The sequence below is a fragment of the Micromys minutus genome, assembly GCF_963924665.1.
Source record: "Micromys minutus genome assembly, chromosome: 19".
Lineage (NCBI taxonomy): Eukaryota > Metazoa > Chordata > Mammalia > Rodentia > Muridae > Micromys > Micromys minutus.
In genome coordinates this window covers 1,837,714-1,864,926 of record NC_137954.1, presented here as the reverse complement: position 1 = coordinate 1,864,926, position 27,213 = coordinate 1,837,714, and the positions used below count along the sequence as shown (strand labels likewise).

Here is a 27,213-nt window from a genome sequence, read left to right as displayed (position 1 = left end):
TAATTTTTAAAGTGGAATCGTGTGATTTTAGACTTTTCAAGCGATAAGTAAACCACCTCTGTCACTGACCAAAAATGGTGCTTTACACTTGTATAAAATATTTGACTGTTTGACTTCTAACAGATGTCAGATGCCTTTAGTTAACTGTCCTCCACAAAGACTGCTGAGACTTTACAAATAAGTCAAAAGAGGGTGCTGAGTCCTCTTTAGAGAGACACAGAGGATCTGATGCCCGAGGTGCAGCTCTTAAGTCAGGATGCAGACTTCAGCCCTGAGGAATGACTCCCACGCCAGTCTTTCCTCTTGATTCCAATGACTTATAGTTCTCTAAGGCTCCCACAAGTTCCCAAGTATTAACAAATGGACAAGGTATCAACGAATGCAAGCAACTGAGGAAATGTTCTGTAACTATAGAACATTCTCTTGTCTATATGAAAGACACTCTCAGAAATGTCAATCTAAAAATATAAGCAATAAACTCCTTTAGCTTAAATTCAGGACATTAGCTTTTTGTTTGTTTGGTTTGGTTTTTGAGACATGGTCTCACAGTATAACTGCTGGGAGTCATAGAACTCACTATGTAGACCAGGCTAGCCTTAAACTCATAGATCTGCCTGACTCTGTTTTCAAAGTACTGGGGTTGAAGACATACAGCATGAGGCTGGCCCAGGACATTCGTTTTTAGACATTTTCATGTCCTGTTTGGATGCTGAGGAAATGGAACCCAACTGCTGTAACAATGAGGAAGCAAGGTAGAAATGAAGTCCCTTCTATCACCTCAGGACCAAGGAAAAGAAACAAGCCAGAAGTGACACCTGCATTTTAATCAAATTAAGATTATTTGAGCCAGTGTGTCTTTGTTGAATTGGATTATATGTGACTGTTACAAATGTAGAGTGTGAGCAATGCCTGAGGGTTAGTGTGCTCAGAGTGAGGGGCAGCTCTGTTATTCAGAGACTGAGACTTGCAGCCATTTGCAAATCTCCCTGCCATAGGCACCACTGTGATGTCTCTGGACAAAGGTCCCGAGAGAAGGACCTTTGAGATAGGATTATATCCCTAGCAAACCACAAAACAGGTTTCTTTCCCCAAATGCACCTGCCAAGAAAAAAGCTCTGTAAGAGTACAGTGAGAGGCAGCTGACTTAAAGGCAGGAAGCACTGTGGCCTGTGAGTTCTCAGTCTCCAGAACCATGAGAAATTAACCTCTGTGCCAACACACACATGAAGCTTTGTTACAGCAGCTTGTGAGTACTGGGACAGTAGTCAGCCAATGTAGACCCATCGAGCACATCTGAGTCAAAGTTTCTGTTCTTACTGCTGCCTTAGACCTTGGTACACAGAAATGTCTGAGCTTCTCTAGCACAGGTCTACAGCTAGTTCTAACTGGGTAAGAATGGCCTTTGGTTTGGTTTGTAGAAAGCCAAAAATTTCATCACCCAGTAGATTCTAATATCAGTAATCAACAACAAGGCCTATACCGAGTCATTCCTATAGCAGGGGTTCTGAATTACAGATGTGAGACCGTGAAATCATCCTTGCTAAAATAGATAGCTTTTTCATGTGGTATTTGTCTTAGTCAGGGTTTCTATTCCTGCACAAAGCATCATGACCAAGAAGCAAGTTGGGGAGGAAAGGGTTTATTCAGCTTACACTTCCACATTGCTGTTCATCACCAGAGGAAGTCAGGACTGGAACTCAAGCAGGTCAGGAAGCAGGAGCTGATGCAGAGGCCATGGAGGGATGTTACTTACTGACTTGCTTCCCCTGGCTTACTCAGCTAGCTTGCTTTCTTATAGAACCCAGGACCAGCAGCCCAGGGATGGCACCACCCACAATGGGCTGGGCCAGGGATGGCACCACCCACAATGGGCTGGGCCATCTCCCCTTGATCACTAATTGATAAATGCCTTACAGCTGGATCTCATGGAAGCATTTCCTCAACTAAGGCTCCTTTCTCTGTGATAACTCCAGCTTGTGTCAAGTTGATACACAAAACCAGCCAGTACAGTACTCATATTAACATGGCTTAAATGTGTATGGTCCACAAATATACACTAAGAGGATGGACAGTAGTGGGAAAACTCTGAGAGGAAATCAGCTTCAGATCTGAGACAGGATTTGGCCTAACTTCAGGGTCAGACTCATGAACATGATGACTAAGTGTGTCTCAGTGTACCAGCGGCACAGCTATTCAAGAGAAGAGCAAACAATCTCTGATTGGCACAGGAGCCAAGTGTTCCCTGTGCCGCTGCTACCAGGACCCAGTGTTGCCCAGAAACCTGGCTGCAGCTGTGAAACAGAGACATCTAATTCCTGAACTGTGGAGCTGGCTCTGTGCTGTTGAACGGTCGCTGATTATTCAGACTATCCTAAAGCAGAACTGCAATTTATGGCCAGCGAGCCAAGGGGAAACCAGTACAAGCGAGACAAGGGGAAAACTACAGATATGGCGTGCACACACTACGATCTCCGGCGGTGAGTTCAACCCTAGCATTTTCCAGAAGAGCTGTGTTCAGAAGCATACATGCAGATTCAATCCAGCAGATCCTTTAAGGTCAGAACTGCTTTAGTATCTGCTACCCACTCGGCCAATGTCATGAAAACACACACACACACTTGGCTGTACAGCAGCCCATGGGGCAAAAGCACTGAAGCCTGCCATGGGGAATGACTGGCTTTGGAATCTTCCTCTTCCTTCTGAGGCTCTGGGACATGGAGGGCTGAGACAAGCTGAGAGACAACGCCCATCCTCACCCTGTTAAGCCAGTTTCTAGCTGGGCTCTCCAGGTCCTCAGCACTATGCCCAGGCCCACAGAGCTGCCCCACAGCCCTGCAAAGCAACTGAAGCCTCCTCTCAGAACTTGCTACCTTCCCAGACCCTTGGCAAAACTTGTCTGTGAGATGACAAAAAGATCCATAATTTGTGGTTACATATTTATGTTAATTAACTTGTGGTGATGTTAATTAGAAGCAGTGCTTTGTCAACAATTATTATTACTAACTTGTCACTGCTTTATAAGGATTAACCCAATCTTCACAATAGTTCCCAGAATACACATGACCACTTTCCTGCTGTACATATGGGGAAACTGAGGCACAGCAGAACGCTAGCCCCAGCTCATACCCAGAATAAACTGAAGAAATGGGATTAACTTTCAGATAGTCTGTGCTCTTAGCAGGCACTTTTTTTTATATGTACTGTATAGCTATTAAATAAGATGCCAAATGCATGCTCTTTTGCCTCAAAGTCATGCTTTATAGTAGGTAAAATAACCCTTTAACTCAAAGAAACATTAAATAATGTGAAAGTATTAAGTGGCAACAGAGAACAGTAATGAAACATCACACTGCATAATAAATTAACAATAACAAATTATAGGCAATAGGAGTTCTGAGTCAAGAGTTCACAAGCTTGTGAGAAGATGGAGGACTTGCAAGGCACCTTTGCTTGCAGACTTACGATCCTCTACATCAGCAACCCTAAAGACATCATCAGAAAACTCGTAGGTCTGACAAACAGCAGCAGGAGACAAACTCAGCAGATTTCCTACATACCAATAAATAACACACATGCAGAGAAAGATAGCAGGGTGTGGCAAGATGGTTCAGTGAGTAAGATTACTTGCTCTACAAACCTGGTGACTTAAGTCTAATCCCTGAGACCCATGTAAAGAAAGAAGAGAGGTTACACCCAAGAGTCCTCCGGGCTCAATTTGTATGCAGTGGTATACTTGCCCCATATCAGGCATATGTTTACACAAAAGCACACAGATTTTTTTTTAATTTTTAAAGATTTCATTTATTTGTACATTATGAGTGTTTGCCTGAATATGCATGCAGTGCTCATGAAGGTCAGAAAAAAAAAATCAGATCTCCCAAAGGGGATGGAGTTCAGATGGTTGTGGGCAGCTATGTTGGTGATATGACTTGAAACCAGGTCCCCTGAAAGTGCTCGTAACTGCTATCACTAAGCCATCACTCTAGTCCCACAAACAAATGTTTTAGGAATTAAAATAAAGAACCCAGAATAACAATCCATTTTATAGTTGTTTTTTGTTTAAATCTAAGAATAAACCTAACTAGAGAAATCAAAGACTTCTTCAATAAAAATTTTAAAACACTGGGAAAAAAAACCAAAAAACTAAAGACATAGAGGACAGAAAGACCTCTCATGATTATGGGTTGGAGGAATTAACATTGTAGAGGTGATTATGCTACCCAAAGCAGTGTAGACATCCACAATAAAATTCCCACAAAAATCCCAGGCCATTCTTCAGAGAAACAAGAAAAATTCTTAAAACCAATTTGGAAGCACAGAAGAGCACAGATTAATTCACTGTACCTAATTTTGAGTTATGTTGCAGAGCTTTAAGTAAAAAAGTGTGGTGTTGGGCTAGCACATGTAAAAACAGATGTATACAGACACACACAGACACACAGAAACATGCATCACCACCACCACCACCAACAACAAAACCCAGACACACAGATCAATGGAATATAGTGCAGGATTCAGATATTACCCAAACAACTACAGCCACCCTCGTTTTGATAAACACACCAACATAGTGCTGAGAAAACTAAATATCCACACCCAGACGAACCAGATCTTGAACTCACCCTAAACAAGAACCAACTAAGAGTAGAACATATTATGTAGGACTTGAACTCTGAACTCCTGGAGGAAAAAATGGGAAGAATACCTAAAGATACAAGTACTGGAAAAGAACTTCCGGAATTGTAGCAGGGATACTTCATAATTCTACCAATATGAATTCTGGTGAAATTAAAAAGAACAACAAATAATGGGGTGTGAAAACAGCCTCTAGAGTGGGGGAGCCCTCTCTAGCCACAATCTGACAGGCTGCTATTTGGACATACAAACAATTCAAAATCCTAAACAAGACATCAAACAACCCAGTCAATAAGTGGGCTGATGAAAAGGACAGACAATTAAAACATAAAGTACAAATAATCAATAAATGCTGAAATATATTTAGTGATCAGAACATGTAAATTAAAACCACACTGATAATCCATTTTACCATACCCAGTATGGCAGTCATTAAGAAAACAAGAACTGGAGAGATGGCTCAGTGGTTAAGAGCACAGACTACTCTTCCAGAGGTCTCAAGTTCAAATCCCAGCAACCACATGGTGGCTCACAACCATCTGTAATGGAATCAGATGCCTTCTTCTGGTGTATCTGAAGACACCAACAGTGCACTTACTTATATAAAATAAATAAATTTTTAAAAAATGCAAATAATGTTTAAAAAACAACAAGAGTTGAGGCATGGTGGCATTCAAACACTTAATCCCAGCAACAGAAGGCAGATGCTGGTGGACTTCCATGAGTTCAAGGCCAGCCTGCTCTGCATAGTAAGTTCAGGACACCCATGACTTAATAGAGAGACCTGTCTCAAACAAACAAACAAAAACCAACCAACTAAACAAACAGCAAATTCAGGGACGGATATGGGCAAAAGGAAACCCTTATATACTGCTGGTGGGGAAATAAACTAATGCAGCTACAATAGAAATAAGTGTGGAGTTCATCATAAAACTGTAGGTAGATTTACTATATAAGCTACTGCTTCTCCCTCTCCCCTCCCCCTCTTCCTCTCCAAAGGACTCAAGGCAACCATTACAGAGACACTTACTGTGAGATTCCATCAAAGAGGAATGAATGAAGAATGTGGGATAAATACACAAGGAAAAAGTTCCCCGCAATAAGGAAGGATGAAGTCATGCCATTGTCAGTCAAATGGGCTCAGCAGGGATAAATTAAATAAATTAATTAAGTCAGACTGAGAGAGAAATACCATGTTTACTCTTTACTTATTTGGGAGTGGGAAGAAGTGAAAAGGGAAGGTATGGAGGTTAAGAGGAGGTATGGGCAAAGTACAATGTACATAATAGTCACACAAAATGTCCTATGTGATCCAGTCCCCTGAACAATTCCTACACACACACACACACACAGACACACACACACAGACACACACACATAACAAAGGAGCAGATCAGATGAAGAAAAAGAAAGAAAATGAGGGACTTAAATTGAACCTTGAAAGTCAGGGTTTATTTCAGGCCAAGATGAGACTTAGATTGAACCTTGAGTGACAGGGTTTATCTCAGCAAAGGTGAGAGAGAAAAGTCTTCCAGGACGGAAAATGAAAGGAGAACCACGTTCCTTAAAGAATTTCCAGACTATGGAGCAAGTGAAGTTGTCAGAACAGATCACAAGATACTCTGACGTCCAGGCTGTAGGACGAAACAATACAAAACACGACACTAAAGGCTGACAACAACACGGATGTCCATTTTCTTTTTAATCTAACAGGTATAACCTGACCATCACCCATTAGATGGCAGGCACTTTGTGGTCAATGGTTCACACAGCAGAGGCTCTCCAAGGGTCTCAATACAGCGCTTTCAAATGCTAAAACAGGAGACTGGGCACGGGAGAGGAAGTCCACAGGAGGGAGCTTCTTGAGGGAGCTGACACAGAGGCACCTTTCAGGAGAGAGGAGGGATTCTGATCTGGGGGCCTGAGACTGGCAGGAACTGGAACCACCGCTGTCAAAACTCTGGGAATGTCTTAACTTCTCAGTCTTAGTCTCCAGGCTATCAAAGAGCAAGGGGCTTTGCATCTTGGTAGGTGTGAAGTGAAAAGGTGCTTAGCGCCCCCCCCCCTTCCGGCAGAGCACTGGGTGCCTGCAGGAACCTGTGGACATTACTTATGCTGAAAGCAATGGTGAGCCTTCGTGGGGATGAAGCAGGAGGTAGAATGCCCACGTTTGGATTTTACAAACATCCTACCATCTGACCTTCTATTTTAAGGTAGGAGCTTTTCGAAGAGTGTGATATAAAAGATGTGAAAGTATGCTTTAGAACAAAGGGCACTTTGTAAACTATCTGAAACAGCCACCATTCACACCAGGACCTTGGTTCACTGTAACACTGTACGTCCCCCCTCCCACTAACTACCATCTCACACTGTCCTCACACCTGACTTGTAGGACTTATTGCAGGACGTACAGGTGATCCTAATTTCATTCACTCCTCCACAAGATCACACACTTCTCCTATGGTTCTTTACTCCATCACTTGGCAATTCACACTAGCAATATGTGACCTAAATTTATAGGACAAGTTTATAAAACTTAATATGATCAGAGATTAATTTTAAAAGAGAGCACAGTGAAGTCCTAAAATGCGTCTTTTATCCCTCCTTGTCCTCTCAGTAAAAGGAGGGAAAAAATACCAACCCCAAGGGGGCTAGGCAGTGGTGGCACAGGCCTTTAATCCCAGCACTCGGGAGGCAGAGGAAGGTGGATCTCTGTGAGTTCAAGGCCAACCTGATCTACAAAAATCTACAATTTGACCATGGCTAAGCAGAGAAACCCTGTCTTGGAAAACAAAACAAAACAACAAACAAGCAAAAAAACCCCAAAAACCAAACCAAACAAACCAAAACAACCCCAGCCACTACTCCCAGAAGCTTCAGTGACACAAAGCATGAAAAGACCAATTATGTTCATCCAAATGCTATACATGAGCATTTAGTGGTAGTAGCATGGTGGCAGCCATTTTATTCCATAATACTCTACTTTTTTTTTTTTTTTTTTTTTTGTCTTTTGCAGTTATTTTAAAAGTATTGTTCTCTAGTAAGTGTTCTAGAACTGCCTGTCATCCCCCACTGGACTAGGCTGCCATTTTCCCCAGGATGCTCACAGATTATGCTGTGTCAGAAGAGGGTAGACATGTGCTTATGACTCTCAGAAAACGCTCTTGAATTACAGACTGGAGCAGTAAGGGTTACCTCCAGGCCCCAAACAGCCATGTTAGAGCACCTGGCATATTGGAAAGTAACATCTCAAACCTGAAAGAGATTAAAATCTTTAGCATTGTCTCTCCAATCTGTTAAGAAGGTAACAGGAACAAGTTAATTTCATTTCTTTAAAATAGAGAAATGGCTCTAGCCTTTACAACACCAGGTATTTTTGCTTTGTGCAGAGAAACGAATGTCAATTAAAAAGAAAATACAGTTCAGGCCTTTTAGATTGATTGTATTGATCATCAGCAGATTCCTGACTATGTGCTTTAGATGGCTGACATGGTCTGTGGGTAGCTTTAAGAATAGTTTCGAATATAAATTTGAAGCTGGTTCCGGAATCTCACCATCTTTTCTCAAATAAACACCCCATCTTCAAATAGGCACAGTGGGAAACCTGAAGAGGCTTTTAAAGAAATATACTTATATCTTTTCCATTTCTCCAATTTAAAAAGATCATAGATGCTCAAGAGGATCAAATGTGCCACTGAGCCTGTATTTCTTTCTTAAGAAGAAATGCAATGTAGGGGCTTTAGCGGGTTCCAGAAGATTCTGTGAAATGGAATCAAATGTCACTGATCTCAACCACAATCCCTAGCCAGCTGGCAATGACATCATCTGTGTAGGAATAGGCAGGGGTGGCAATATCCATGGTACGTCCATTGCTGAAGCTGAGAAACCACTTCCTCGAGGAAACAGCATTACAAATAGGAGTGCCCAGGTTAAAGACCGAAGATTTTAAAGGGAAAGCCCTTCCAACACATCTCTCTGGAAGCCACACAGATTCTGGGTTCTACTTATCCCTCAGCAGGAACCTGCACCTCCACCACAGGCCTCCGGCAGGCAACAGAGGTCTATGAAAGCCTTAAACAAATGTGTTCCACACTGGTGGTCATGGAGTCAATGGGGTCCCCTTTCTTCATGTCAACAGTAAAAGGGAAGGGAAAGACAGGGAAAATGGAGTCTAACCACCATGGTCAGTGACTAAGTGGCCATTTGATAGCTATCTCCAGTAGAATCACACCTCTGCCCCAGTGACCATAAAATTGGCTGTCAGTAAAATGGTAACAACATGATTTTTTAAATCTTCTACAGAAATAAAAGAAAAGTTGACAATGAAAGCAATGATTTGTTTAAGGTTTTATAGAAGACTTTTCTTCAATAAAAAAAATTGTTATACCACTGAGGTAATTTATATAAAGTGAAAATCGGTTTTTAAAAAGACAAAAGTACTGTCCAATTTGAGTGAATTAGAAATTGCTTTTAAAACTAGCAAAATGAATTCTTTCAGCCATACTTACACTGAGTTCCCATCCCAATATTGTCAGGACACACCCATACCCACAGGAAAGCACACACAGAACACTGAAAAATAAAAGCATAACTTCAGGTATAGTAGTACAACCAACCATTCATAGCACTACAGTAGATGTAGATTAATGGAATATTTAGAATGAATCGTTAATAAATGATTATTCAATAAAAGACTGACTCTTATCATATGTCTATGCTGATAACTGACACAAAGAATGGAGGGGGTGAAAGAAAGCACATCTCTCCCAGAAAGCACAGGCACTTTCTTTAACCCTGCTTGTTATGTTTATAATTTAGCCAGAATATAGATATCAATATTTAAACTACATTTTTCTATAGCCATAAACTTATTGCCAATATTTTAGCTGATTCCAATAAATACATTATAATCACTATTTTAAAAAAGGACAGTTTGTGTACTTTTAGCACATTCTACATGTCATTAATAACTGCTTAGCTGCTTCTTGTGCTGTTAAGGTTCTGATGGTTGAGAATTATCACATGCTATCAACTATAATGGTATAATTACCTTCAGTAAAAGTTCATTACTAAATGTGTTTAAAAAAGAAATTTGAATGTACAATCCTAGCAGTACCTTGTAAAATGTTGGTGGAGGTGACAAGCACTCTCATTCACTGAAAACAAACAGAACTACAGGCTTTCTGGAAATCAAAGATGTAAGTGTAGAACAATGCATTCATTTTCATAGTTAGCAATGGAAAGCAGGAATGATATGGGCGGTTAAGTAAATTATGGTATATTCCTGTAAAAAATTAGCATCATATACCCATATAGTGGGAAAACATAAAATACAGCATAAACAAACAGGACAAACAGATTAAAACATCTTTATACGTCAGTTTTTAATCTATAAATTTGTGATCTTCACATGAAATATATTTTAGAATAGGATTTGAAGAAATAATACCAAATCGTTACAAGGATGTATCTGTGGGTAACAAAATTAGGACCTAAAAGGTAATTTCCCCCTTATAGATGGCCAGATTTTTCTTTAACAAACATTTCTCTCTCTTCTAATAGTAAAACTTTGCTTTAAATCCAAGTCATCTAAGTGATGTTTGCCGCACTCCTAATTCTTGAGCTCATGGACAGGGACTGACCATGATCTCATGCTGATCATGCAGAAGTGGTTCTACTCACTCATGGAAAACAGCCATGACGCACCTGTCCCAGCACCCGCTCTGCACTCGGACAAGATTTTACACCTTGAATAAGGGGGCTTCGTTATAAGGAAAATAGTAAAATGCACACCTTTTCCCCCCTTTTTTCCAAGTATGAAAATAAAGTCTTGTGATTAAATTTCCTTAACAGCAGTGGCTTTCAGACACATCTGTCAGTTAATAGTTTGACATTATTGTGAAAAGAACCAAGAAGGACCTTTACAGGATCAAACGTGTTCATCAAGAACAGTGGACTTTTTAAGAGTCATAGAGTGTTGTGGTAAATAAAACGTGGTGACCTTTTATCCTGCGCTAATGCTACCACCAGTTAGGGCCACATGGCACTATGGGGTATCTTATCTCATCAGCTCCATACCGCCAAGACCTTGGCTTCCTTTGACCCAGGTGGTCTGCTATGCCTGCCCTGGCTGCTTCTGACCTGGTTGCTTCTCTTCCAGCCCAAAACTTAGCTCACCTTCCCCACAGCCCAGTAAAAACATGACTCAACAATCAATAACTTATCAAACAGATTTATATGTTAAATTCTCAATCCATAATCCCTCCACACAATAAGTTTACAACCAGTTGACAAAGATATAATCCACCCACCTAGATAAGATAAACTGCCCTATAGAAATCCATCCCTTAGAAAGTACTCATAACTACCCACTGCAACTCTGAGCCGTGCAGACGGAGATGGGTCATCTTCGTCTTCCATCTTCAATCTCCCTTTCTCCTCTCCCTCGCCTCACAAAAACTTTGTTCCTGCCCCATTCTCTACTGTCCAATCATGTATCACCTTGACATCAACCTACAATAGAGAGTGGAGTTGACACTGTATCCACTCTGGCCTTCTGTGCTTATTATAGGAAATTTGTGTTTGGCTGTGTGTGATGGGCCCTGTCAAGGGTACTCAGCTGAACACATGGAGAGTAGACAGTGCCCAGATGAGGAGGAAAAGCTTCCCACAGTGGAGGGAACGACCAACCAGTCCAGACTTGTCACTCACTTTTCCTTGGCATAGATAACCCACAAATCAGGCTTGTCCAGGCAGCAACAGTTCCTCTTTCTAGTTCTCGTTTGTCTCCCCGTCAAAGCCACAGTAGGCCTCCCTCTAGCCACAGTTGACTCACAGGATTCCCAGCCTCCCTCTCAGTCTCCAGTTTGCTCTGCATGTCAGGTCAGAATACTTTCACCCGTTTCTTCTGTCATTCAAAGTTAGAGTCTCCTGTTTTCTAATTACAGATATTCCCTGGATCAGTCTCTCTTCTCAAACACACTGAGAACAAATGGCAAGAATGATGTCCATGCCACCTACGTCTCTCAAATATGACTTTTCTAACAGAAAGACTTTCTTCCATCTCTGCTCTGTTGTTTCGTTCTATCCCACCTCATCCTAAAATGCAGCAAAGCCACCTGCAAAGGCGACATTTCTATCTCATTTATGCTGCCAAAGTTGGACAAACTCTACCATCAGTTTACCTGTGGCTCAGCCACCCCTGCACTTTACTGAACCAGAGCATACAGCTATGTTGACAGCTTACCACAGGCTTTGCAGACTTAGTTCCTGTTAGACTAAGGCAGAGATGCACACACACACACACACACACACACACACACACACCAGTACGCACTGTTTAGAGATGCAAAGTAGCAACTAGGAGTGTAACATCTATAGTAAAAACAACCTCAAGGCTTGGGTCCCATGTTTTAAATACTTATTTTGGGTTTTCTCCTGTTTGCCTTTGTACCAACAAATCAAGCATCATTTGATCATTTGTCATGTCAAAGGACATGGGGAGTTTCCAAAACTTGCCTAATTAGTTGAGACTATGCTGTTTTTGTAAAATAATAAACATCTTTCAAATAGAGACCAAAACAGCTACAAAGAAAGGGTAGTGAACCATTTAGTCTAAATACTGGGTATCATGCTATTCAGGAGTCAAGAAATCCGGCAAGATTAACAAAAGTTGTATTCCCACACCTGAAGGCCACAACAGTGATACAGCTAACTCTGGGAGGCAGAACATGAAGGATTGCAAAACAAAAAACAGAGGCAATGTCCCAGGTAAAGGCACTAAGCTGTGTTTACTGCCCCAAATTCACATTGAAACTGAAAACTACTGTGCCCTAGGGAATGCTGTGGAAGTTCCACCTAAAGGAAGAAACTTCTACCCAAACTGGCCTTAACTGGGGTAGTTCTTTACAGTTGACTATTCCCCCAAATCAGGCCGATTTCTATCTACCTGAAATATAATGAAAACCTTAAATGAAATGTTACACGACACCTAAAACTGTCGGAAAACCTCCCCTACAAACGGACTTTACAAGGACCTCTTCTGCTAGATTGTATTATAATAACATTGCATTCTAACGGACCCAAACAATTCAGATATTCTTCACCCATGAAGTGGTGTGTTTTCTTGCATCTGAAGTCTGAATGTGTTTTGCTTTGGATTTCTAATTCTGAGCAGAAAAAGAAATGTATTGACTTTTTAAAAACTCTACACATTAATTTTGGTTACGTTTACCAGAAGTAGAGAGGCTTTTGGAACTGTGTTTAATGCCACTAAATACATAATGTATCAGACTAAACTTGCTAATGTGCTACTCCTGAAATGATACAACATAAACCTGAAGTCATCTATAATGCCATATTTCCCTGATGACACAGTAAGTAAACTGACTCCTCCTATCAGAAAACTCTACCAAGAAATAAAAATGTCTCCCTGCTTGCAGTCACTAGCAAGACCGGACAGAAAGAAAGGAATTCTGGCACCCCAGCCTAGACTCAGTGGATAGCCTGTGCACCAAAGTATTCTTGTAGGAAACCCAGCAAGCTGTAGATTATGCACAGCTACGGCTGGAAAAGGAAACAGTCGGTCATCTGAGACTCCTGACTCTGTCTTACCCCTGACCCCCTCTTACTTTCCAAATAAAAAACAAAAACAACAACAAAAAAAAAACAAAACAAGACAAGTACGTTGTATGTTGTGGCTAGGTGCATTCAGTTTTCTCTTCAGCGAATTTTTTCCTTTCTTTTTCCCCTTTTTAGTTTACATAAGAACATATACTTTCCCAATTTTTTAACCTAAATCTAACTTTCTAAAGAAAAGAAAAATTACCACTGTATCTCTACCTCTCCCACTTTCTTAGGGTAACTAAAGTCAACAGAAGGCAAGGAACTACATATGTATCCAAACTTGTTTTTAAGCAAATGTATCTAAGTCTGACCTGCAGCCAGTTTTCTCTCCTAATGGACGTGGTTTTCTTAGGCCAACACATCAGACACAGGTGTTACACTTCACTGTTTCTCTGCAGTGAGAACTCTAAAGTTTACTCAAGATCAGAATACTCAATGCATATTTGACACTTAGCTTTACATTTCCTGTAAATTCGAAATGGTAAGAATATTACACATTCACTAATTTATATACATTATTAATATGTAGATCTTTCTACATGGGTAAATGTTACCATGTGTAATACACACATGTTGATTTTCAAAGGCAAGAAGTAAAGGAAAAGCTTCAGTGTAGGTGGGGAAGACAGAATAGGTCTGTCTGGGAGGAACACCATCTGGAGGTTTCCTGTGTTTTGTCTGGGGCCGGAGGTTAGGTCACTTCTAACTCTTATAGAGTATGTGGCTGATCCAAGTTGCATAACTTCTCTGAGCTACTTTTTCATGGTGCATAAAGTTGGACATTAGTACAGAGATTTGGAAACTAACTCCAGAATGGTGCCTTTAAAAACATAAGAGTTCCAAAAGTGCCATATTAGTCTGGCTTCTTGTTTTATATTTACCTTGATAAAGGGACAGCCTGGGAAGCAAGTTACTGTATTTAAAAGTTTTGATTCATTCTTGAAATTAGACCCTTTTTTTCGCTTCCAGGTGTGTCTTGCACTCAGCTCACTAACAATGCTTCAACCTTTTCCTAAGCAATTTTTAAAAAATTTTGTGAATTTTTAATCACACCTGTGAAAAGGCCCATTCACCCTTACTCATCACCAATTAAATGAAAAAAATCTTCGACATGTGCTAATGACGAGTACTGGGTGCCAGGGTCAAGCTTTCCGATGCAAAAGACTCTATCCTCCTCTTCTTCATAAGCCCATCAATAATGCACACACTGGCTAGTGCCTGGTCTCAAGGAAGCAATGCTCTGCGCAGAACACGGACCTACCAAAAGTTCTTCTCTTTCACTGTGCTGCTGGTAACAAACTGTATGCTGCCTACCTTTACACCTCATATCATGCAACACCGTGAACTTCCAGAAAGGTTAAAGGAGATTTGACTGGTATACTATCTGTCCATCTTTTTTTTTCTATGTGTGAGAAAACTGCAGCCTGGGATGATGTAACAACCCAAGGACACAAAACTATTCAGACACGGGTTGGGAGTTGAAACTTCAACTCCACAAGGTTATTTCTTTTCTATGATGGATTGGCAGGTATTATACATCCCAGAGCGTGTAGGGGTGCTTATTAAATGCTTTTTTGATGAAAGGAAATGTTTGTGGTTTCGCAGGCGTGTGGGAAAAGCAGAACGCGCAGCGTGCCAGACTTAAGGGTGATATTCCACGAGCGAGACGACGTGGGGAGGGGTACCGGGAGGAGGAGGGTATACGTCTGAATTCTTCATGTACCTGGTAGTTTCCATGAAGCTAGGGACCCAACCCTGAGTTGAAACTCAGCGCTCGCACGCTCCCGCTAGGCATTTCTACTTAGGGAGGTAGCAGCCGGGGAAAGAGATGCACCACTCCCCGTATTTGTTTTCGTGGGAGGCAGACAATGTCAGTTTCGTCCTGCTACACAGGGACCACATCCCTGTCATGGGCCATGGGGACACCCTCGCCTCCCCTCTCTCCCGGGGATGTTTACCTCCAAGGCGACGGTGGGACCTACTCTGTCGGGCCTGGGCCCGCGGGGCCCACCCGCGTCCCCCACCTTCTGCAGCAGCTGCGGGCGGCGGCCGAGGGCTCCGGGGCAGCGCCTTTGTTTTCCCGACTCCAATTACGTTTGCGGAAGTGCTGCGGGCGCGGGGGACGCCGCCGCCCGGCACCCCGAGATGACAGGCGGCGCCCGGGAGGGCATAATAGGCGGCGGAGGCTCTGGGCCCGGGCGGCGTCCACCCCGCGGCAGGTGCACAGCGGAGGATCGGGGACCCCGGCCCACTCACCTGGTGGCGCTCAGCTGCACGGGGAGCGGGGAGCCCTGTCCCTGGGGTGCCGGGCGGCCGCTCGGGGCGCCGGGGCGGCGGCGGGCGAGCCAGAACGCGGCATGTCGGTTGGGTGGCTCGCTCCTCTCCTGGGGGTGCGGCGGACGCGGCGGCGGCTGGATGCAGGCCGGGCTGGGCGAGCGACGGCGGTGCGACCTTCTGTCCGCGACTCTAGTCCCAGGCCTGGCCTCGCGGCCGCCGATTTCACTCGCGACCGGCTGGACCCGTTTCAGGGCTGAGCTGTAGGACCGGGCGCCAGGTGCAGCGCTCCGCCTCCTGCAGCGGCGGATGCGTCCGCCGCCTCCTCTCGGCCTCCCGCCCTCTGGGGCCGCCCCTGGGGACCCGGGATCCAGCCGGGCTGGGGTGGCCCATCCTGAAGAGTGGGAAAAGTGGGCGATGTCCCATCCCCGTTCCACCACACCCCATTGCGCTCCGGCTGAGCATTGCTTTACTCCCTAATCACTGCAGGCCTGAGAAAGACTTGGGGTGTCGGAGGGAACTGGGGCCCAAAGTAAATGACAACCTGGTCTAGAGGCGGTGACAGCCATCAGTTCTCCAGCACTTGATAGGTGCCATCCTCAAAGCTAACACTGCTGGTGCCTGGTTCTAGGTACAACCTTGGTAAACTGTCCTAGAATGACCTCGGCAGACAAGAGCTGGGAGACAGACAATGCTCGCCCCAGGAGCTTCTGAAATCCAGGCAGCATCCTTGTCGAAGGGGTGACCTGAGCACAGGTGTTACCTAAGAATTAAACTATTATTTGTTAAGTACGGAAAGTGAGTGAATTGTATACAGGTTCGGTTTGGCAAGGGTATGTGCGTGCCTGTGACAGGGAGCAAAGAATCCAGAACCTGTTCTCCCAAAGCCAGTAATAATGACAGCTAATACTTAGGAACGTTTGCTTCTTAAATGGGAAGCATTTTTCACATACCATCAAATCCTATAGATGTAAGCAACATTAATCTGTTGTTACAGCTACAAAAGACTGAAATTTAACTAAATTCAAAATTACAAGTAGAAGAAAATCCAGACTCCACGTCATGCGTCATTTCTAGAGAGGATTTTATAGGCCCTGACACTTCAAAATGTGAAACCCTTCTTTACAAAAAAGTATAAACCCGCAGTTGCTGGATGCTCAGCCCTTGCGTCCAGGGACAGTTCCTACAGTCAATACACCAGCCTTATGATAAGCCACTTGAAATGTTGAGACATAAAAGTTAAACAGATGGTGTCTGCTAGAGTTTCAGAGGAAAATTGTAAAGGTGATTTGTACCAAGGATCTGTGCTGGTGTGACCTGGAGACAGCAGGGTTTCTCTGCATTGTGTGGAAATGGACATCTTCAAGTACCCAGCCGGGCAGCTATGAGAGTTAGCCTTCTCCTGATCAGCCATTGAGGAAGCAGAAAAAGAAAGAAAGCATTCTCTTGATCTGTCCAGCCTTTAAGGAAATGAAGTGGGTGGGGAGGGGGAGGGAGAAGGAGAAGAGGGAGAGGAGGGAGGCAGGAGAGGGAGCAGGAGAAGAGGGAGAGGAAAGCAAACAAAGTGGTTGCAGATCTGACTGTATCAGGTGTGAGAGGAGGGGGTGTGGTGTCTGACCTATAAAAGTAGCTCCACGTTAAGCCAAGCCATCCTGGAATGAAAGCTGGCATTTGTGTCAAATGGGAAGAGACAACAAAGGAGAAAGTGCTAGTTTACCAGTCTTGTAAGAGGAGGGATTCCTTCCCCAACCCTCCAAACCATAATGATTTAATTTTCTTATAATATAAAAATATAAAAATCTTTTAAAAAACATAAAAATATGAATATGCATGAATCATACACGATCTGTCATTCAACACTTTTTTTTTTAGGGTAACCTCTGTGAGATGTGGGAAATTAGCCTCCAAAAATACGTGACCAGTTAGGCTGTCCCAGAGACCACTCCCAGAAAGAATGGAAAAGGTAGCCATTGAAGTCACCTGGCAAGAAGCCAGAGGAAGGGGCCAGGCTAACTCTTGAAGGACAGTTGAAGTAGGTGGAGTGTTTCAGGAAACACCATTCTCAGCTGTGCCATTCTTCCCAACTGCCACAAACCAGAGGTGAGGTTGCAGGCGGCAGGTGGGAACCAGATAGAGCATGTGCTTGCTCTACTGAGCACAGAGGGGAAGTCCCCTGGTTATTGTTGAAGCTCACAGGACGGTGTGATGGGTAGCTATGGATCTTACCCACATTCCTCAGACAGAAAATGCAGCCTCTATACATTTTACCAATGCATGTTGCTGCCTTGTGAATGTTTAGTCATCGAAATATTTCGTGCCCACTTGGTCTTTCAATCTTCTCCTTTACATCCAGCCTGTGTGTGTTGCATTTTACGTTACCTCACAAACTAATTTATTCTATTTTAATGTCACTCGTCCTCCTCCTCACCCTTGTTTCTGTTATTTCTTTTGGAAGAACTGTTTGTTCTTAAGTAGTAAGATAAATGCATTGTAACAGGTAGCAATACTTTTGAAACATCCCTCTCACCACAGTTTACTGTGGGCCTGGCTCAATGTATGTCCAATTTTATTTATCCACATCAGTGCCATAGCAGTCACATGCAGAGAGGGCTACAGTCATTTCACTTTACAAACCAGGAGACTTGTATACCGCTAGCAAATGACAGGCTCCGCACTGAACCTACACAGACTGACTTCTAGTCATGCCGTCTTGCTCATTTAAATACTCATAAACATGCATGCTTATACACGGAGGGATGAGGATTTTATTCTTGTGAAAGTAGTCACTGCAACTGTGCTCCTCCTCCAATGCCTGTGACTTCGTTTTCCTCTTCCTCTCTGGCCGTATACCTTTGCATACCTTATTTGTGTTTTAATTTTACTTGGATTTTGTATGCCTGCCCACCCTTGGTATGTTCTCTTGTAAGTTACCATTCTATTTTGCAACTGAAAAAAAATAATATTTTTTAAAACATTTGCTCTTTGGGGTTGCAGTCCCTAGAGGTTGCATAACACCAACAGGGCACCCTTACATGGCATGTGCTCCCATGAGATTTTGATCCTCTTTAAACCCATCAGTGACCTTCTCTGCCGTAACAAATGGCTGTAAAAGTCTATTAGTCAAATGGGTTTGCATAGTTTTCTCCTACAGTGTAGTTGCTCCCACTCCCATCTCCTAATCCCCATGACAAACAGGAAGTTTCCATCTCTGGCCCAAGATGACAGCTTTGGCATCACATTGTAATCAGATTGTAGTCCCTGTGCCTTTGGGAAACCTTCCAATGTGCTCCATCCTGTTCATTCATTTTCCACTGGCTAGGGCTCAGACACATCTTGGCACTAAAGAGGGAAACAGGCTGGGTCCCTAGGTAAATTTTATTTAGACTGAAGAGAGGGAGAATGAATTTTGAGAACCAACCAGAAGTCTCCAATAGAGGAAAAGCAAACAAACTGGAGACACACAGGGGAAAATGAAGGGATGTAATTTAGATTAGAGACAAGTAAGCCTTCACGAGGAAGTGACATTCAGCAGAGCACTGAGAAAAAGCTGGGGTCATGTACCTAACAGACCATACAGATGGGATTGAAGAGATACTGCAAAAAGTGGGTTGGGCAGACATTAGTGCCTCCCAATGAACATCAGAAATGTTTGAATTCAATGCAACCCAACTATTTGGGCTATTAAGGAGATCAAAATGGCTGCTGCTTAAAGAATAGCAGAGGGCTTGGCTGACAGGGAGGCAACTTACAAAGTATCCAGTGGTAAGGGAGGGGTTGGTGGATTTGTGGTTCACAGAGGTAGCAGAGGGACAGGAGAAGAGGTTGGCTCAGACCTAGTGTCTTAGCAGCCCATGAACAGACTTGGTGATAAATTTGCGTGTGGGAGGCAAGGGAAAGGAGATGCTTCACTCGACTCAGTTTCTGACTGAGACAACTGAGTAAGTAGATTATAACCTTTACTGTGGGAGGAGCGGGTTGGAGAGAAGAAAAAAACTCATGACAGGACACAGGCAATTTGAAATGCAGATGAAACTGGGAAATAGGCAATTCACTATGAGTCCAAAGCTCAAAAGAGAAAGCTGGACTTGGCAATCATCCGTGTTGAGGTGCATTTAGAGAGAGTGTGAGGAAGAGCAGCTTTCACCAGTTGGCGCAGGAGGAGAGACCAGAAATAATCAGCCATGAAGTAGGAGGACACCAGGAGCATATTGTCACGGGAGCCTAAGGATAGCCCTAAGAGCTGGTGCTCTGCCTGCCTCTGGTTTGTCTGCCTTCAGATAAAAACCCTCTACTTCATTCTGATGAATTACTTCTTCGTTGTCTGGAGTCTCTAGAAAAGATGGTTGTATCAAAGTACAAGTAATAACTCACTGGGCCTTCTCAGTGCTTGCATGTATTTTAGGAAGTCCTATTAAATGGAGAAAGAGTGTAGTAAACATTCGTGACGGTCAACATTTGACATGTTCATTATCAGCACCGCTCTAGTCTTTATCACTGACTCTAAGATTGCCAGGCTTTCCTTTGACATCGATCATTCTCATTAGACTAAAAAAGTTTTATGTGTGGGTTTAATAAGAGAAATTTCAATGAATACAGGTTGTTAGTATAAATACTTTTCTCATTTCCTTCCAATCCAGGTCCATATCATATGGTATTTATTATCTTCTAGCCACAGTCTTAAATCATCAATCTGCTGTAATGGAGGAGAAGGCTATAACTATGGAGACAGAAGGAAACGGAAAGTCGCGTTTCTTCTGTTGACGGGCTTGCTGTTTTTTACTGGGACATGAGCATCACTAAGTCAGTTCTAATGAATATGACATGAGGGAGTGTACATTGTGAGCAATCCACACATTCAGTTCTCAAAACAGCCCTTCCACTGTGTTCCTCCCCTCCATCCTAAGAAAAGCTATCATGGCCTATCCTTGTGGCCTAAAGCATAAAGTATAACATCTTTAACCAGGTTTAGGTTTGCTCTTGCTTATTCATACACACCAAAACACACATCCATCTGACTCCACACCCAGTGTGACTTCTTTCATAATGGCTGCCCTGTTCCCACCCTTACATTCATTCAAAGCAAATAAAGACACATAAAGTAGATTTTTTTTTAAAGGAAGAGGGGTGAATAGATGCTTTAGCCAGTGGGTTGCCAGTCACTAGGATGCAAATCTGAACTGAGCCCATGTAAAATGCTGGGGATGATGTCATACAACTGTAACCCAGTGCAAGAGGAGACAGTGACAGGGAAGCACTGAAGTTCATTAACCAGCCAGCCCAGGTAAGTCAGCTAAGTCAGTGAGAGATGCTATAAAAATTATGGTGCAGTGATTGAAGAGAGATCATTGAAATTGGCATTGGGTTTCTAAGTGCAAGTGTGTACTCTCACCCAGATGCACACATATACTCTCACTTATATACACACATGTACTCTCACTCAGATGCACACATGTACTCTCACTAGATGCACACATATACTCTCATTTATATACACACATGTACTCTCACTCAGATACACACATGTACTCTCACTCAGATACACACATGTACTCTCACCCAGATGCACACATGTTCTCTCACTTATATACACGCATATACTGCCACTAGATGCACATATGCACTCTTACTCAGATGCACACATGTACTCTCATTTATATACACACATGTACTTTCACTAGATGCACACATGTACTCTCACTAGATGCACACATGTACTCTCACTAGATGCACACATGTACTCTCACTAGATGCACACATGTACTCTCATTTATATACACACATGTACTCTCACTAGATGCACACATGTACTCTCATTTATATACACACATGTACTCTCACTAGATGCACACATGTACTCTCACTCAGATACACACATGTACTCTCACTCAGATACACACATGTACTCTCACTAGATGCACACATGTACTCTCATTTATATACACATATGTACTCTCACTCAGATGCCCACATGACTCTCATTTATATACACACATGTACTCTCACTCAGATACAACTGTGTACACACAACAACAGAACTAAAGACCACCAGAAATATTTCAGGTATATGTTTTTTATATATTACACATTTAGTTTCTCTATTATATATATAGTCATATATTCATGTCTTACCTAATAATATGTATTGTGTGTTTATTTTTTAATTTAATTAGAAACTAGCAAGCATTCAAAAAAGTGTATTTATGATACCTAATAATATGTATTGTATGTTTGTTTTTTAAAAGTTCATTAGAATCTAGCAAACATTCAGAAAAGTACATTTGAGAGTTCAATAATAATAAAATAATAATAATATATTATATTATGATTTCTAACTCAGAGATGTGACTTGACTGTTCGAAGCACTATATAAATGGAATCAAACAATAGGCAATCTTTTGGGGCTTTGAGTCATTTATTCAAAAATACATTGTTCATTCATTCTGTCTGTCTGTCTCTGTCTCTCTCTCTCTCTCTCTCTCTCTCTCTCTGTGTGTGTGTGTGTGTGTGTGTGTGTATGTGTGTGTGTGTTCATTTAGTTCCCAATACACAAGATTGCACACTGTCAGTTTCTGGTGATAGATGCTTGGATTATTTTCATTCTTTGCCAATCACAAATAATATTGCTGTGAGCCCTGATTGAATCTTTTGTACCCACATGTAAATTCATATCAATTTTACCTGTGAGGATAATTACTAAATTACCAGACAGGCATGTTTCATCATTATTCGTAAACTCCAAGTCCTCTCCAATGTATCTTAATTAGCACAACCGTAAGACAGACGCTGTGAATGGCACAGGTCTCTCCATCACTCTGTTTTCACATAGCACTTCCAAGTCTTTAGTCCCTAGCTCCTATTTTTTATAAACTTGATGTCTATAAAGCACACTGAACAGGCAGCTTGTAGTATGATCCTTAATTCAAGACAAATGCTATTTTCTCATTGGTAAATTGAGGCCATATACTTGGTAGGGAGATCACAAATTAGGTGTGCTGTTATCAGGGACTCTTCATGTTTCCTGATGTTTTCAATGTTAATCTTGATTTCCAGATTAAGCTTGTATGACCTACATTTGTCCACTGTACTCACAACTGTGATTTGCATGTTTGGGTCCCTTCCCAAATTTCATGTTGAAACAATCCTCAAATGCAACAACATTAAAAGGAGGAACTTCTGGGCAGAGACTAAAGCAAGCCTGGAACTCCTCTCTTGAGACCGCATCCCACATGGGTTCCACCCACCCATCGCTTTTATGTCTAAGCTGTGAGTCAGCAACATCAGAGCCCTTCAGAGTACAACAGAAGTCTTCTCTTAGAGGAAAGCATTCCTACCATTCCCCATCCCTGGCAATCCGCTGCAGCGTTTAGTTCTGGTAGTTCACCATTTCCAGAGAGACAGGTAAATGCAATCATGCAATATGGGCGTGGATCACTTGGCAATATCAGCTTATGATTTTTGGCATGGCTACATAGTTTACCATGTGACAACATTATACGCATCAACACTTCATTCCTTTTGATTGGCCGTAGTCTTCTTTTGTATAAATGGAGTCCAGATTTTTATCCATTTGTTTGAAAAGGGGCATCAGAAGTGATTTTTGTTATCAATTAAACATCTGGAAACATTTGTAGTTGAAAAAAAAAGTTTTCAGTTCACTTGAGTAAATGCCTAAGATGAGGATTGGTAAAGCAAGAGGTAGGTATTAATCTATGCTTAACGTTGGAGGAGAGAACTGAAATGTTTTCAAAATGTCTGTGGTAACTTTACCCTTCTAGGAATCTATGGCAGTTACAATTCCCACCTTCGACAGCCCTTGCTGTGCACTGTGATCAGGCTCTGGCTTTCAAAATGGACAGAGTGCCTTGTCCTTGTCCTAAAGTTTTTCCCTAAGGACCCAAAGTACTGAGGATCTGTATGTTTCTTATTCTTTGGTAAAGAATGTGGTAAGATCTTTTGTTCATTTTCATGGGGTGTAGCTGCTTGCATTCGAATGTTAATTGTGTCCCCCAAAACTATTTGCAGGAGGGGGTCTGCCCATAGCTTTTGGGAACCTGCCACCAATTAATTCTGATTGGTAAATAAAGATGCCAACAGCCAACAGCTGGGGAGAAGAGAAGTGGGCAGGGTTTTAGATTTCCCAGGCTTGGGACCACAAGAAGAAGCAAGAGGAGAGAGAGCTCCTGCCTGAGGACTGTGCAGGACAGAGAGGCAAAGCTGCCAAATAAAGGGTCTCAGAAAGAGAGGCCCTGGGGATGCTCAATTGGGTCAGGAGCAGTCAAGTTGGAATAGGTATTAATGAGGAGTAACTCGGATTATTGGTGAGAGGTAGATTTAACAACACGGAGGCTAGGCAGCTGCCCAGTTATTGTGCTATATAAGGCATATTAAAATATAAAGGCGGTGTGCGTGCGTGTGTGTGTGTGTGTGTGTGTGTGTGTGTGTTCATACCCGTGCACGTGTCTTTCATTTGGGAACATAAACCCCAGGATTTATTTAAAAATTAATACTGGGGTTGTTTGTGTTTTGATTGTTGAGCTGTGAGAGGTCTTTGTGCATTCCAAATATGATTCCTCTACTAGGCTTGTAATTTTCCACTACCACTCCAGGTTCATGGCTTGCCCCTATCCTTCCAACACTGCCTATGCTGTTCAGGCTGGCCTCAAATTCACAATTCTTCTGCCTCTGCCATTCAAGGATCTGGGAGTACAGACCCACAGTGCACCCAGCATTTTTGCTCTCTTAAAAGAGGCCCTTTTACAGAGAAATGTTGTTTACTTTAAAATTTTATGAATATAGGTGCTTTGCCTACATGTATACTGGTAAACTATACACAAGCCTGGCAGCCACAGAGACAAAAGAGGAAGTCAGATCCTGTGGGACTCGAGCTATAGACAATTATGAGGTACCATGTGGGTGTTCAGAATTGAATACGGGTCCTCTGGAAGAGCAGCCAGTGCTCTTAACAATGGAGACATCTCTCCAGCCCAAGTTGTTTAATTCTTATAAAGTTCATCTAAACCTTTAAAAAATATATGGATTATGCTTTTGATATCACATAATCTTTGCCAAGTCAATAGAGTTAGAGGCTGTATCTTGAAAAAAATGATAGCTCTGGCAAACTTCTAATCAGATCAGAAAGGATATAGGAAGCACACAAAATCAATGCAAGGGGGGCAGAACCTGTGAGGACCCTCTCAAAAGAAATTAAGATATCTATGAATCAGTTTTGGAACTAAATCTATCAAACTAGATGAAAAGGTACCTACATGCTTCCATTTGCAAGGTTTACTAGATATTCAACTACAAAATCTCACTTCCTGAAACTTGAAACGAAGGAACACATCCCAACTTAGATCTTGCTTCTAGGATCATTATCCCAAATCCATGGAGCTATCCTAAGATAGTATTCACAACACAGATATAAGTTATAGCATTTGTAAAATAATATAATTCAATGATGCATTTAAAAAAGCATACTTCATGACCTGTGTTTGTGCAATAAATACAAATTTAATATTTAAAATTAGCTGGACATAGTGATATGTGATATATATATGCATATATATGTATGCATATACGTATATATATATCATACTTGTAATGGATGGGGTATGACAGCACATGCCTTTGACCCCAGCACTCAGGAGACAGAAGCAGATGTTATGTTGTATGTAAACAATATAGTAAATCTCAACCATACAAAGCTATTTGGTGAGAAAAGAGAAAAGACACAGAGATAAAGTCAATATAATTAGCCATATTAGCAGAATTAAAAGGAAGTACATAATATTCTCAATAAATACAGAATAAGAATTTGACAAAAAAATAAATCACAAGTCTGTGTAGATCTCAGGCAATGCTATTATGAAGTAGCAAACAAAAAGATTCCTTTAAATACAAATATATATATAAAATCAAATCAAAGGAAGGTGGTTCAGTCAGTAAAACTGATTGCCATTCAAGCATTAGGACCCAAGTTTAATTCCCCCAGCACACCAAGGTTTGGGGCTGGAGAGACGGCTTGGCAGTTAAGAATACTTGTCTTGCAGATGACCGGGTTTGATTTTCAATCTACACATGGTAGTTCACAACTGCTCATAACTCCAGTTCCAGGGGATCTAGAGATCTCTTCCGACTCTGTGGGCACAGGGCACACTCACAGTGCTCAAACACACATGAAGGTAAAACATTCACACACATTAAAAATAAAATAAATATATTTTTAAAAGTCCAGTGTACTGGCATACCTGTTATCTTAGGGCCAGGGAGGTCTAGGCAGGGATTCCTGCAGCAGGATCACAATCACCCTATCATTAACAATAGATCCCAGGCCAGGTAAAAGACCTCTCTCACAAAAATATAAGGTATATGATACCCGAATAAATTATATCCAAAGTTGGCCACTAGCCTGTACATGTGTGTCACATACACATGAACACACACACACACACACAAACACACACACACACACACACACACTCGGGGGTGGGGGGAGTCCCATGTCAATGTTGGGAGGGACCTTTAAAAGGGTACTGTGTAGAAAGGAAAATACGCAGTGTTAACATTGTAAATGGGCGGAACCTATGGGCGGCGGATGAGGATGTGTCCAGTGCCTGCTGGTCCTGAGTTGCTGAGGCTGGCTGGAGGAGAGCCTGCTTTACAACAGTTGAATTTAATGAAAACCAAATAAATAAGAGTGACCTATTATGTCAGTACACTAAAGTCTAAGGTGCTTAATGTCATTTCTTTCCTTAGACTAAACATAAGACCAACCAGAGTCTAAGCAAATTGTTTCCGTAGGAATTGAGAAACTGATTTTAAAATTTATGAAGTAATTGAGAGTTTAGGATATCCAAGGCAACTTACTGGTGCTGGAGGACTTACACTACTTGATTTCAATATGTACCATAACCTTTGAGTTAATGCACCGTGGTATAGCTAGAGACCCAGCCATGGAGCTCAATAAACAACAGGGGTTTAAAAGTACCTTCACATACCCGCATAATCATCCATTTTCTGTTGCTAAATCTAAAAGTTTGTGGCTGGGTACTTTACATAAACGAAATTTACAAACTCACCATTTTATGGGTAGAAGTGTAAAAAGTATGGTGTTGGTTCTGACAAAGCCATTCACCGTGACTGGGTGGGTGTGGACAGATTACATGGAAAGACAGGAAGTTAGACAAAGGGCACTGACTGATCTCAGTGATTACAGTCCACACTAATGGGAACTAACTAATTTTCCATGAGAATATCATTCAATGCCCTTCGTGTCTTAGTTAGACTACAGTTAATCAGGGCTGGCTTACAGGTTCCGAGGTTAGGCCCATTTTCATCAAGGAGGGAGCAAGGCAGCATCCAGGCAGACATGGAGCTGGAAGAGCTGAGAGTTCAACTTGTTCTGAAGACAGCTGGCTCCCACAGCTAGGACAAGGGTCTTAAAGCCCACACCCACAGTGACACACCAACTCTAACAAGGCCACACCTCCAAATAATGCCTGGGCCAAGCATTTTCAAACACCACTTGGTGATTATTGCGTTGTATTAAAGGTCCCCCAACATTTACACCCTGGTGATCAGTCACCTAATATGCAAATCCATCTAGAATACACTCAAACCACACCAAGCCAATTCCATAGAGAAAGAAAAATAATTCCAATGTAGGGGCTAGAATGGTGG

At 42.1% G+C, this 27,213-nt stretch overlaps 1 protein-coding gene across 1 annotated transcript in view; it reads right to left on the bottom strand.

Moving 5' to 3' along the window:
- Nucleotides 1–15,776, bottom strand: part of MFSD6 (major facilitator superfamily domain containing 6) — a 60,689-nt gene extending 44,913 nt beyond the window's left edge. Inside the window, exon 1 of the mRNA XM_080933425.1 lies at nucleotides 15,517–15,776. The gene's annotated coding sequence lies outside the window, so the exon portion shown is untranslated. The remainder of the gene's footprint in view (nucleotides 1–15,516) is intronic.
- Between the last annotated feature and the right edge of the window lie 11,437 nt (nucleotides 15,777–27,213).